This window comes from Manis javanica, chromosome 15, assembly GCF_040802235.1.
Source record: "Manis javanica isolate MJ-LG chromosome 15, MJ_LKY, whole genome shotgun sequence".
NCBI lineage: Eukaryota > Metazoa > Chordata > Mammalia > Pholidota > Manidae > Manis > Manis javanica.
The window spans coordinates 66,497,047-66,511,127 of NC_133170.1; the positions used below are offsets into that span (position 1 = coordinate 66,497,047).

General features: G+C 44.5%; 1 protein-coding gene across 4 annotated transcripts in view; it reads right to left on the bottom strand.

Moving 5' to 3' along the window:
- ZNF605 (zinc finger protein 605) overlaps window positions 1-14,081 on the bottom strand; it is a 68,277-nt gene that overhangs the window by 21,842 nt on the left and 32,354 nt on the right. Inside the window, exon 1 of one of the 4 annotated variants that reach the window (XM_073223853.1) lies at window positions 13,972-14,068. The exons of the other annotated variants lie outside the window; for them this stretch is intronic. The gene's annotated coding sequence lies outside the window, so the exon portion shown is untranslated. Of the gene's footprint in view, window positions 1-13,971; window positions 14,069-14,081 lie in introns of those variants that run through there. 4 annotated transcript variants of the gene reach the window in all.

A 14,081-nucleotide genomic window follows, 5' to 3' on the forward strand; every position in this document is an offset into this window, starting at 1 on the left:
ATTAATCAGCTACACGATCTCCTCACATCCCCCTATCACCCACCCACGGCGGCCACGACAGTAACCTCCAAAACTCCCTCCTGACGTCCACCCACACCATCCCAACACCATGCCCACAACCCCACATTGCCTGAAACGCTGCCGCTCCCCCGCCCCACCTGAACAGAAAAAGCGCATGCACTGCGGGGCCGTCCTCCCAGGTCTTCCTCGAACAACGCGACCAGGGCGAAAACGGGGGCCGCCCTAAGCCCGCCGACTTCCCTCCCGCCCCGCACTGCCCCGCCCCGCACACGCTCCCCAGCAGGCCGCAGCGCCCAGACTGGGTTGCCCAATTGCGTAAGTGAAACCAGAACTGCGTTTCCCAGAGTCCTGCTCGCTCCGGAGCCGCGCTTCCCAGGGGGCTCTGTGGTGCACCGCCCCAGATTGACAGGGGGCCGCTTCCGGTTGTGAGGTGCTATTCCGCCGCCTGGTTCTGAGACGGTCAGTCAGTCGCGCTGCGCGGGGAGAGTGAGCGGACCTTGGTGTACCCGGCGGGAGTTTCTGTATCCTATAGTTTTGCTCATAGTTCAAAATAATTTATAAAGCCTAAGCAAGCAGTACAGGTAAGCTTTAGTACATCCAATCCAACAGTACTAACAAAAAGGATGAAATAAATAAAATGAGGAAAGTAGGAAGAAGTCAAAAGGAGAAAAATTAATGAAAAGCAGAAATTAAGAAATTAAAAACCAGACTAATAACATACAGTACCAACAGCAATAAAATCATGATAATCCTCAACCCGGAGGATTCAGCTAGGTTCAAAGTCCTATAGCTCACCCATTACACAGGCAGTCAGGTAGGGATTCAGCCCAATCATCACATGGCAGCTGCAGCCAGTGGATGCATCCAGGCCACAGGGACTGTAGAAGAAAATAACCTTAAGGGTGACAAGATACATGTTGTAGTATGTATGTACCAGCGTAGGCAAATCTTGTTCATCAGGTAGGATGCATGCAAGAAAGTGGTCCTGTGATAGGACAGTGGCAGGAATGGAATCTCACCCTGATCTAGTATACCAGACTTTGGCCCACCTCCCTGTAGGAGTGACAGACGGGTCAATATTTAGGGCTATGGGACGTACATGCACTGGCCATAAAGATAAAACAAAACTTCCCTGTAAGATGCTCTTACCTCCGGGACATTTTGGGTACACTACCATGATCTTTGGGGGCTGGTCTGCTGTTATGCCAGGAATACACAGGAGGCCAGCTTCCAAGCCTTTCCCCAAGATGCCAGAGGGCCAGCCATCGCTGGTCCATGTGTCGAAATGTCCAGGGCTGTGTCCACTCAACAGTCTCCAGGACTTAATGCAGTTGGGGCTGGCAGCAGGATGTTGCTCTGCTGACACATCCTGGCTTCAATAATTCCTCTTTCGTTTGCACATACAGTTGTATAGGAGAGGCAGCAATGTGTGTTAGCATATCCACAGGGCTCAGGGCTCCTTTGTGGGACTTCTTCAAATACCATAGCGCTGTCCATAAATGAACAGACCAGCCCCGTAGACTATTGGTGTCTGACTTCAGGCCAGATTTCAACAAACCATTGTACTTCTCTATCATGCCTGCCCTGGTAGGATTATATGGTACATGAAACTTCCACTTTATTCCTAATTGCACCCATTCTTGTAACACATGTCCAGTAAAGTGGGTGCCTTGATCACTCTCAATCATCTGTGGCTGGCCAAAGGCTGCAAAGAGACCCTCTAGGCCCCTTTTGATAATTTGCACATCTGCATTACATGCAGGAAAAGCAACCAACAGTCAGTAGCTGTGTCCACACAAGTCATGGCATACTGATATCCTTCTGATATGGGTAGAGGGCCAGTATAGTCTATCTGCCACCTGACAAAGGGTATTGGCCCCTTAGCTATTGTTCCACATTGCTGCAAGACTCTGTGTAAGTCCCTCTTAGAGCACACAAGGCACTCCTTCCGGACCCTGATGACTTCTTCAAAGGTTAATGGCAAGCCCCACCAACGAGCTACAGCCCACATTGTCTTTTGCCCCACATACAACAAACACAGATGTAACTATTGGGCTACATCAAAGGCAGGCTTTTCTTGCCAGTGCACCAGGGACAATATGTCTGCTTCATCATTTTCTGGGGATGCCAAAGGCAAATGGCCAGTCACATGATATACAGTAACTGTCTTAGTCTGACCAGAGGCCCTTAGGTCTTGCCACAACTCTTGCCCCCAAAGGGGACAGTGACCAACCATCCAGTTGGCATAGTACTGAGACAGGGACCATAGATGTAGTCAGAGTAGGGTGAGGGCCTCCGGAGGGGGCAGGGCGAGATATTTGCAGTCAGAGCAATGTCACTACATACAAGGAAACCGCCCCCCACCCCCGCTAAAACTCTATGTTAAACATTGAGCTCTAGAATCATTCTTCAGTGAAATCAGTTAATTTTCCCCAGATAAAGAAGAGTAGCACATGTTTTATTATGCTAACCATTTATAATCATGTGTAAGGTTCTCTTTAGCATACTAAAAGGCCCAGGCCTATGTGCTGTCTTCCCTCCTTCAGGTCTGATGAAGTGATTTTGCAAGCTGAGCAACTAATTTAGCAAGTAAGCCCAGGCATAAACAACCCAGTAAAAGGCAGGAAGGATTCCACCTTAAAGATAATATTGCATTTTAATATCCAAGAAGTTAAGACGTTAGAAATTCTTAACTTACTCTTTAGCAAACAATACCTTGGCCCACATTGGGGGCTGAGCAGGTGGCCTTGTTTCATATGCCCCCAGACCAAGATGCTAGTATCTCAGGGAGAAATCATCAGAGGAAGTTACCTGTGTTAAGTTAATTCTAAATATTCAGAGACCACTTAACAAGTCCACACCCCTAAGTTTTTTCATGTTCTCAAAAAATCCTCAGCTGCCTATAAAACCCCCTAGACAACGCACCACTATGGACTCTCTTGGCCCTTCCTGGCGTGAACCGGGAGCTCTGTCCTTTCACTGTATCTCTAAATAAAAGCCTGTACCTTGCTCTCCTACCTTGACTGTGAAGCTCATTCTTCGTCTCCACAAATAAGAACCCCGGCATCAGTACCATGTTGAGAGCCACAGGTCAAGCCCTGATAGATGGCCCAGCTGTCAGTGCAGACAACTATGGGGGAAGGCTCCTGGGTGATCACAAGCCATACTACCCACAACTCAGCCCATTGGCTGCTCTTCCCCTCTCCATCCTCCATCCATATTGTCTCAGTCTCAGGATGGAAAGCCACAGCCCTCCACTTCAGGGGCTGCCCATGACTGGAGCCATCTGTATTCCAAGAATCTTCAGGTATAGGGGCTTTTCCCTCCTGATAAGGACTCTTGGCTACCAATGGCTCAAAAGCAAGTTCTTCCTGCTTTCCACTGGTATAGGTCACTGGCTCCAATAAGCATTGGAATTCTCCACTTAAGGGGCTAGTAGAGAGGGTGCTGCACTCCTGTAAATATGCACCCCATTTGGCCAGTGCAGGTGTCTGTGTCATGCCAAACCATGGCCTTTGGGTCCAGTCTTGCACCCATCCCGTGATGGGATAGGTGGTTATTACCTTGATCAGAGCTGTTCCAGTGATGGGTTCCATAGCCAGCAAGGCGTGGTACACAGCAGCCAGTTGCTTCTCTATCAAGGTGTACCAGACTTCTGCTCCTTTCCATAGGTGTGACCAGAATCCAATAGGTTGGCATGTCCATTCAAGCCATTGCCAAAGACCCCATCTGTAACCATCTTCCATTGCATGACCATCTAGCCCACAGGGCTTTGATGAGTCCATTACATTCAAGGCCTGTAGAGCCTTGACAGCTTGCTTAGCAGCCATAAAAGCAGCTGTGCATGTTTTATCCCAGTCCCACCTGATGCCCTTTTGTACCAATCAGTATAAAGTCTTCAGAATTTGTGCCAAGTGTGCGATAAACACTCTCCAGTAGCCCAAAAGACCCCCAAACTCTTGTAATACTGCCACAGTGGTAGGGGTATGGAAAGCCTGGAACTTGTCTATGACTGCTTCAGGAACAACTTTAGTTTTACCCAACCATATAACCCCCAAGAATTTTACAGACAAACCAGGTCCATGAACCTTGGTGCTGTTCACAGCCCATCCTTTCTCCTGTAAATGTTGCAGCAATCTAGAAACTGCCCCTTCTAAATCTGAAAGAGAATCAGATGTGAGCATAATATCATCAATGTAGTGATACAGCCGCACCATTTGTGGTTTGTTCCATGTGGCTAAGTCCTGGGCTATAAGTCTGTGACAGATGGTGGGACTGTGGAGGTATCCCCGTGGAAGGACAGTGAATGTCCACTGCCGGCCTTCCCATGTGAAGGCAAACTTCCTGGCTTTCCTGTGCTTTGTCAATAGAGAAGAAAGCATTAACAAGGTCCAAAACATGATATGTCCCTAGTTCATGGCTGAGGGTGTCCATAAGGGCTGCTATAGAAGGGACAGCAGCATGCAAAGGGAGTGTGACTTTATTCAATTCCCTGTAGTCCACGGTCATATGCCAGGAGCCATCTGGCTTTTTCACTGGCCACACTGGGGAATTAAAAAGATGATAAGTGGACTTTATGATGCCCACCTTCTCCAACTCCTAGAGTTTCTCCATTTTCCTTGTGCCCACCCCCCAGGCAATTTATACTTCTTAGTATTTGTCACCTGCCGAGGTACAGGCAGAGCTACAGGTGGATACTTAGCATGTCCCCTTAGAACTGCCTTTACCACATGTACTCTCAGTCTGAACTCACTTGCAGTGGTCTGTAATCACAGACCCTGCAGGATATCTACACCCAAAATATATTCAGGGATGGGAGAAGTGTATACATTATAATCCTTTGGGGGTAAGCACCCTATCCCCAATGGGATTTGGGCTTTCTTCACTTTAATTGCCTTACCCCCATGGCCATTTATCACAGCAGGGGGCCCAGAAAAATGCTCAGGGTTGCCCTAAATCAGAGAACATTCAGTTCCCGTGTTCTCCAGTGCCAGGACACGTACATTTACAGGGGACCAATGAATTGCTAATTTTACATGTGGCCTCTGGTCCCTATCACGTGCCCTCCCTCAGTCAAACCGTGATGCCTGATCATTGTCCTGTGGGGATGAGGGCCCAGGTGGAGCCTTCTCCCAGGAAGTCTTGCAGGGATACAGGCTGAACATGGGGCTTTGACTCCAGCTTCCATGTCAAGGACCTCAGCAGTTGGAACTGCTACTCTGGCTTTAATTAGTGCCACAGTTCTAACAAGATCCTATTGGACTGCCCAACAAATTTTCTTTCACTACCCTGGCATTTATCAAATGGACCCACATCTGGGTCCTTGAGACCTTCACAGAGCCCTTTGCACCTCTCCTTTCAGTCAGATACTTCCTTCTGTGCTCTTACTGTTTCAACCTCCCCCAGATCTGCTAAAATACGAGTAGCCTCACTTATGGGTTGCCCTATGTGGGGGGCAAGAATAGTCACTAGGGACCCAAAGAGAGATGGGGGAGCTGTATGAAGCACCAGATTTCTCATTCTTATGGTAAACAACTCATCATCATGGACTTGGGGGTCCATGTTATAGATGTTATTTTTCATGCCCAGCTCCCGTAACACCTGTTGGAGCTCTGCATATGTTTTCCAGCTAGAAGATAAGTACGGTAAATCACCCTGATTAGGCCAAACTGCCCTGATGGCCGCTGTCAACCAATCCAGAAGTACCCGATTCCCTGAGGTGTGACAGGCACTTTGCAACTTCTGCTGGAGGGAAAGGTGAGTCATCAGGGAAGCCAGTCCACCCATTTCCGAACCCAACATAACAATGTTTTCCACCCCAATATCCCAGAGATGCAGAAGCCATGTAGGCAGAGGTTCTGATGGCTTCTGCCAATACCAGATGCTCATGCCCACCAGCTCATCCTGGGTATAGGGGTGGAGCATGGAGTGCACCACAACCTGGGAGCAGAAAGCTCCTCCCTCTGAGGAGCCTGCAGTTGTTGCATTTTAATTACAACCAGGTGGGCCTTTAATACAGGAGAGGCTGGTGCCTCCAGCAGTGGTCTCAGCAACAGATCAGCCCTCGGGCCCACCCCCTCATCCTCTCCCAACATCTCCTCTACCATCTCTAGGGCTCAAGGCACCACTTCTCTCTTCCCCACAGCCTCCTCCCACACGGATTCTGCTGCCTCCTCCTTTGCTGCTAATATATTTTCCAGAAGCCCGAACCATCTTCTCAATAACTGTCTCTCTTTCTTAAGGGCATCCTGTAGGTCATTGTCCAGCTCCTCCAAGTGATGCTTGTAAGGTTGGAGGCATTGGAGGGAGAAGGGCGAGGACAATGCAGGCGGAGCAGAGACAGCACCAAGTAGCTCTGTGCCGTATGGGGAAGGAACGAGCAGCTCTTCCTGGATTCCAGTCCCATGCCAACAAACCCTGGATGCAGACACCCTCCATCCGGAAGGAGGAGACCTCTGGCTGTCCATCACCCGACCCTGAGCCAATAAAAAATTCCCCACACACCCCTAGCACGGCCCACTTCCCCCTCCCTTCCCTGTTCTCTTAGAAACTCCCCACCTCCCCTCCTGAGCATGACTGCCTTGGCCTGTGAAACCCAGACCAGGGAACATCACCTGGGAATTGCGCTCAAATAAACTGCCTGGCCCTTTGTTACCTCTCCTCGTCTGCTTACTTCGGTTGGAATTTATCTTACATTTTAGAATTTATCTTACATTTGGTGTTGAAACCCAGGAAGGAGCATGAGCGTGGGGCCCCGACTGGCCACTGGCGGCCCTGCTCCCACCTTCCCCGACCCAGGACCTCAGCCTGCTCTCCGTTGCGTGGCCTATTTTCCAGTGAGTCCCTCAGTTTCCCCTAGTCTGTTTCCCTTCCTAACTCCGTTTCACCTGGTCGTCCGAAATCATAGCTACATCCAGGTTGGAGCATCCAGCCCCTGGGCATCCAGCCCATCCACTGCAGGCATCTGGAATACCTGCCCCTGGCCCTGCGGTGGGGGAGACGTCCCTCATCCAGGCTCCCAGGCCATCTCCCCTGACTTGGCGCACTTGGGACTCTGGGTGCTCCTCTCAGCGGGATTAGTTGGGAGGTGGCGCAGACATGGGGAACCAGCCCTCAAAAGCAGAGGCTCAGACCCCGTTGTGGTGTCTCATTTCTAATTTGGCTACTCTATGTTTGTCCCGGGAAGTTCGCAAACGGAAGCTAGTCTTTCTTTGCTCTGAGGCTGGGCCTCCGTATCCCTTGGAAAACCAATCTTGCTGGCCCCCTGAGCGAACTTTCGATTTTGGCCTCCTCACCAACTTGACTAATTATTGCCACCAGAGCAGAGAGTGGAGTAAAATCCCATATATGCAGGCTTTTTGGACATTGCGCTCCTGCCCAAACCTTTACGTTAAGTGTTCAACAACCCAAGTTCTCCTGGCCCTATCTCCAGTTAAAGATTGTCAGCCTCTTACTCTGCCCAGTCCTTCTTCCTTTTCAGATCTGCCGGAGGACCTTAGTCTCCCACCTCTCTCAGCTCACTACCCCCACCCCTCTCCACCACCATCTCTAAGTTCTTTGTCCTCCCCTGTGTTGCTGCCATCTTAAAGTCCTACATTCTCAACCATGCCGTCGTCCTGCTCCTCTCCTCTTCCGGTGGCTATACCACCCCTCCCCCTCTCCTTCTGTCTTCACTGCCCTCTTCCCCCATGAGAACATGCTCCTCCTGCCTCCAGTTCTGGAAGCCATGGACAAGAAGCTAAAAAGAAAGAAAGCAATTAAATATCAGTAACTCAAATCTTTATATCAGTTTGTCTGTCTGTGTATATGTTTTTATATGAAAAGTGTTGCTAACTGTAGTAGTTATGTCTCAATTTGTATGTTTGTGTGTCTAAGTGTGTAAATGAAAAATATTTTCCTACCTCTGGATAGTATTAATAAAAACTGACATAAAAACAAGTGCTTGTGAAAATTGGGCATTCTAAAACTTCCAGAAAATCTAATAAAAAATATTAAGCATTAATGCTAATTTAAGTTTAACTGAAACGGACATGTCCTTATGGTTATCAGCTGCCTAAGTTTACCTAAAATCATTAAAGTTGATGTTACCTGCTAAATCTTTTAATAATAACATGCTTAAAGGCCTGACTTTGTCTAATATTCAGTAAAGGTATTGTAAGTAATCTAGCATAGTTGTTAGGAATGAGTGAACTAAATAAGTGTGGCAAGTGAACACCTTTTTAATTGTGTGTTACAGTGTGTATACCTACCTACAGCCTGAGAATGTTTGTGGTAACCAAAATTCTTAAAGTTTGCTAAGTTATATAGACATATTTTGTGCCTAATGAGAAATTGTGCTGTAAAGCGTATTTCCAAAAATGATAATTATACGTTCATAGATATATCAATCTGAAGAATGCTAGTGTAACAGTTTAAAGTGGCCTATTTTTCAGTGTTCACTGAAGGTTAAAGTAATAGTTTTAAGTTCTAATTAAAACTACTTAAAGTAATAAGGAAAACATTTCTGCATGCTAAAGAATGTGTCTTTTGATAAAAGAAAGTAACTTTGTTCTAAAGTACAGCTGTTTATTTAGAGAGAGAACTCTAAATGTAAAAAGTAGAAAGTTTGTAGAAGAATTTAATATGGTCATGCTATGTAATTAAGCAAATGAGTCTCAGTATCAAGTACACAGCAAAATTAGAATTCTGTTTTCAGCTAAAAGGACAAAGTTTTCTTAACTGTTAGTCTGCTCTTAATATTAAAAGATTTCTAAGAATTCTCTAATTGTTTTATCAAAGCAGTTTCTCATGCTTAACGTCTCAGTGAGTTGTCAGAGTATTTAAGAAAATGAGATCTTAATATTAAAAGGAATAAAAGCTAAACTTTGCTAACAACTGTGTAACCTTATTTATTTGCCTTTGAGGTATTTTGTTGTCATTTTAGTTAAATGAATAAGTACTGCTTCATGGCAACCTATAATCTTATTTAAGCAAATGCCAAAGAAACTTTCCAAAATCAAATTCAAAAAAGTGCTTTTACCTCTAGTTAACTCTGATATTTTCCAGAGGGCCCCTGGAACATGTCAGAGGAATTTTTTCTCATTGAGGAAAATATTTGGCTAATTTGGCTTCTTTATGTGCTTAATTACCTGGAAGGCACTATCACAGGGAATGATGCTAAACTTTGTTACTGAATGATTTGTGTTACAGAAATATCAGAATTTCCTTATGTCAACTGTCTTACAGTAAGCTCTCATCAGATCTTTAACCACTGTCATTTGTAAGTCTTTCGTCATCTATAGTTACTGTTTTATTACTCCTAAACTAGTAAAAAACTAGATTTCAGCAGAACAGGTATTAGTTACATAAGATTAAGTAAACTCAGGAAGATGATTTGGCGGCTTTTTGTTTAAAATGTTGTTGATAAAGTATTTTAAGCTTTTTCTCTTAAGCTGACAACAATTTAGTAAATGACTGTCTTTGTAAGCAGAATTGAAACTTTATCTTTCTACCTGATCCCTCCAGAATTTAAAAACTCTCGGTGACTATTTTTATATTTCCTGGCAATATGTTTATTTGCACAAATTCAATAAGAATCTGCTTTCCTTGTAAGAGGACCAATTAAAAACACTGGTTATATTACCAAGGCTTTGACTGGAACGTCATACCTGAGAGACACATGTATAAACTCAAATATGAACAGATGGCTTTAAGGAACTAAGATTGACTTTATAAAGCCAACAAAGCCCCTTAGAAGAAATGGCCTGGTACCTTGCTTACAGAGTTCCCAGCAGCCTTACCAGGTGAGTAAGGAAGTCACTTCCTGGCAGGTGCAGGAACCTCAGGAATGTCTTAGGACCCTCAAGAAGAGGGCCAAATCTACAGGTACTGCAGGCACAACCTGATGGCAAGTCTGCCTTGGCTTTCTGGCCTCAAGAAGCCCTTAAAAGTTCAATCTGAAATTCCTTACAAAAAGTTCCAGCAAAGCATATTTAAAAGAGCCTATGTAATCAATTGCTCTTCTTGCTGCACTTACACAAATAATGAAGCCAAGTGTTACTTATTTTCTTAACCTGGTTACTTCTAATAAAAATGAGAGTGATTTTACAGAGAAGTATTGTTTCAATAATGCAGTCTTATCTATACTAAATCCTAATACTAGTCATTGAGATGTAAACTCGATCCAGAATTCTAGTTTCCCCATGATACCTACCTATGATTCTCAATTAGACTCTTCATATTTCTAGTTCTCATATTCAGCCATGCATTCTTAATCTCATCTAGTTTGTCCTTCCAGAATAGAAGCACCAATCTTCCGAGGCCCTCTCAACTGACCAGTGATGGAAACCTAGCTGCACCCTTTACTGCCCTCTCAGCATAAAGCAGCCAGAGCGGTCATCGACCCTTTTCCCTAGCAGCAGCTAGAGTCTCTATCTGTAGAGGAGAAAATGAGACAGGAACCATAGGCTTAGACAGAATAAGGTGAAAGCCTCTGGAAAAACCAAGGCAGGATATTTGCAGTCAAAGCAATGTAACTACATGCTAGGAAACCTCCCCCCCCCACGATGCCTCTTGTCAGCCGGAAGTAGCCAGATTGAGTCGTCACCCATTATGACCAAAAGGCTGGAATGTAAGGCTGGAGGCACTGGAGGGAGAAGGGCAAGGACAATGCAGGTGGAGCAGAGACAGCACCAAGTAGCTCTGTGCCTTATGGGGAAGGAAAAAACAGCTCTTCCTGGATTCCAGTCCCATGATGTGTTGACAAACCCTGGATGCAAACCCCCTCCATCCGGAAGGAGGAGACCTCTGGCTGTCCATCACCTGACCCTGAGCCAATAAAAAATTCCCCACATACCTCTAGCGAGGCGCACTTCCCCATCCCTTCCCTGTTCTCTTAAAAACTCCCTGCCTTCCCTCCTGAGCGTGACTTCCCCGGCCTGTGATACCCAGACCGGGGAACATCACCCAGAAATTGTGCTCAAATAAACTGCTTGGCCCTTTGTTGCCTCTCGTCACCTGCTTATTTCAGTTGGAATTTATCTTACATTTTAGAATTTATCTTACAATGCTGAAGTGTGTCGCTTTCCTGCCAAAGTCTTGCTCCTCAATAACCCTCTCTTTCTTCTAGATAACCCTTTCCACTATTTCTAGGAAAAGAGATCTTACAATTCCAGCTGCTACATAGCCACTCAGGGCCTCTAAGCAGTCTTCTGTCTCACAGAGGGCTAATTCCTCAGCTTCCAGTGTCTCCACCCTTCTCCAGTTTTGGGGAAGGCCCCACCCCTCTAGGAGGTGCTTTACCCTAGACCAGTTCCCCACTAGGGGCTCCCCAATTGGAAGCCCCACGTATAGTGGGCTCCTAGGTAAAGCTGCACCTTCTACTGCTGCAGCTACTGGGGCCTCCCCACCATCCACAGTGGGGTTTCTGCGCATCTGCCCACCATCTCTAGGGGCGGCCTGCCCAAGGACCACACCCATGTAGACAGATTTTGGGTTCAGAGGTCCTGCCGACTACCACCAGATATAACTCCGGGGTGAAAATCCCAGGGCAAGATAACCTTTGAAACTGAAATTAGTCAATGGGAGAAATTAAGTGAGAGAAACCCGTTTATTTCTTACAAGCACTGGTTCACTTCTGCTCTCCGGTGTCAGTTGCCACAGGGCTGCAGAAGAGATCCCACCCAACCTCTCCCAGTCCAGATAAACCATCACTTGCTATTAGCTACTGATATGGAGATGGCCTATTTTTTTCTACTCCTTGGAAATACCTATTGATAATGGAGATACACTAAGGCCAGGCAAGAGATTCTGGAAATACTGCAATTTTGTCCACAGTTAGGTAAGTGACTTAAAATATCCTTGTAGACCTAAAGCCGTTGTTAAAAATATTTTCAGCTCCAGGCTTATAGTTTTTAATGGATGAATTCTCCACATATCAAAGAATGTAATTCTTACAAAACAATTTCCAGGAAATCTAGACAAAAGGGAATACCTCAACACAAAGTATGTCATAACCATACAAAGGTAATATTAAAAAAACAACAACTATAAAGCAATCTTATTTATAATATTTATGCAAAGACCTGAAAAAAATAGCAAATGGAAATACTACATTTAAAAATACATATTATATAATAATAAGGGAGAAATGTGGGATTCACATATAAATCAAGTATAAAAATCAAACAAATAATCATATTTGACTTGATTGCTTATAGTTCATGATGCGTGATCAAAACCGAAAGTTTCTGTGGTATGACTGCCCTTGCACTGTTCACCATGTAAGAACTTATTCACTATGTAAGAACTTGTTTACCATGTAAGAACTTGTTCGTTATGCTTCAGAAGATTGGAGACTGTTGAGAATTACGCTTGGGGTTGATTAATGATTGTGCATTGAGTTCCCTATACAGAATTTTATTGTTGTTAACAACCATTTGATCAATAAATATGAGAGATGCCCTCTCAAAAAAAAAATACATATTATAACCAAGTAGAATTCATTGCAGGACTTTATAATAATTCACCATATGAATAAATTATGGGGGAAAAACATGCATCATCATATCATTGGATACTGAAAAATCATTAAGTAAAATTCAACCTCGAATTTATCTTTTTAAAGACACTCATACAGAAGCATTGAGTACTACCTTAGCATGTGAAAATATATGTATTCCAAATGGTAACACTATAACAACTATCATTAGAAATCATAGAACTATCACTAATATTGTTTGCTTAACTTGAGAATATCTTTAAAATGCATGAAAGTACAGACTGGTACCATAATTGTGGGTAAAATTGTAGTATTTCCAGAATATCTCACCTGGCCTTAGTGCATCTTCCTCCTCAGGAGTGAAGTACGGCTTTATCATATTTGCATGTCAATAGGCGTTCCTCGGGTGGAGAAAGGTGGTATTCATATCAATGGGTAATTACCTTGGCAAAGGAGGGCTTATCTGAACCTGAGAGGTTAAGGGAAGTGCAGGTTGGTTTCTGCTGAAGCAGGAGAGAGAAACGGCCTCGGACTGCAGTTTGTAAGCAATGGGTTTTAAACTTTACTTCTCGCTTTGACTGATTTTAGACATATTTTGCTCCCGGATTTCCTCTCCCCATACTTACAATAATCAAGTATTCATGTTTGGTAATATTTGATTCAGATCCTTATTTAATCAAAACATAAAACATTATATACTCAATTGTTGTTCTCTGGGCCTTTTAGTTTCTTCTCTCTACCACTCACTCCTATAATGAACGTGCTGTGTATTTATGATTTCAATCCTTCTAAATTTTTTGACTCTTAAATTCTGTGGTCCAGCATAACACCTATGTTGAAGAATATTGTATGCATATTTGACAGTCTTTAGGTAGTGTTCCATGTACATTAATTACTGTGAGCAGATTCACAGTATTGTCTTTTTTTTCTAATTTTATCTACTTGCTTTTACCTTTATTAATTTGCTTTCTTATGGTTTCCTCTCTTGTGCTTTTCCAAGCTTTTTGATAATTTAATTCACTTGTTTTTACTGTTATAATTAACTCAAAACTATGAAATTTCTTGTCTTCACTGTTCTGTTTCTTCCATAAATTTTTTAGTGTTGTTTGCAGTTTTGTCTGCGTTTCCTTATTTCATGCAATATTTGTTGAATAGAGAACTTAAAAAAAAAGATTTTTACGCAGAAAGGCCTTTTTAAAGTATGCTATTTATACATGTATTGCATGGTTACGAGAGCATAGTTTGATGTCTTGGACCGAGAGTAGCATGTTCACGATTGCTACTGCTGGTGAGCTTTTCTCTCTCTTTACACCCTTACGAAATTGATAACTGTACTATTCAGTACACTGATCTTCAAAGTTGTTTGATAAGCCTGCGAGCAGCAACTCGCGCCCTTACTGGGTCCTCCATGCCTTCGGGTCCAATCGGAAGATCGGGGCCAGCCGGTTACTCGCTGTCCGGGGAGCACCTACCTGGAGGCCAGGATTTCGCGGAACGCTCGTCCTCCGCACTTTACCCCCGGCGGACCGGCCTCTTGCGCCGGGAGACCGGTCTTGTGTTCGTAGAGCATTCTGGGACATGT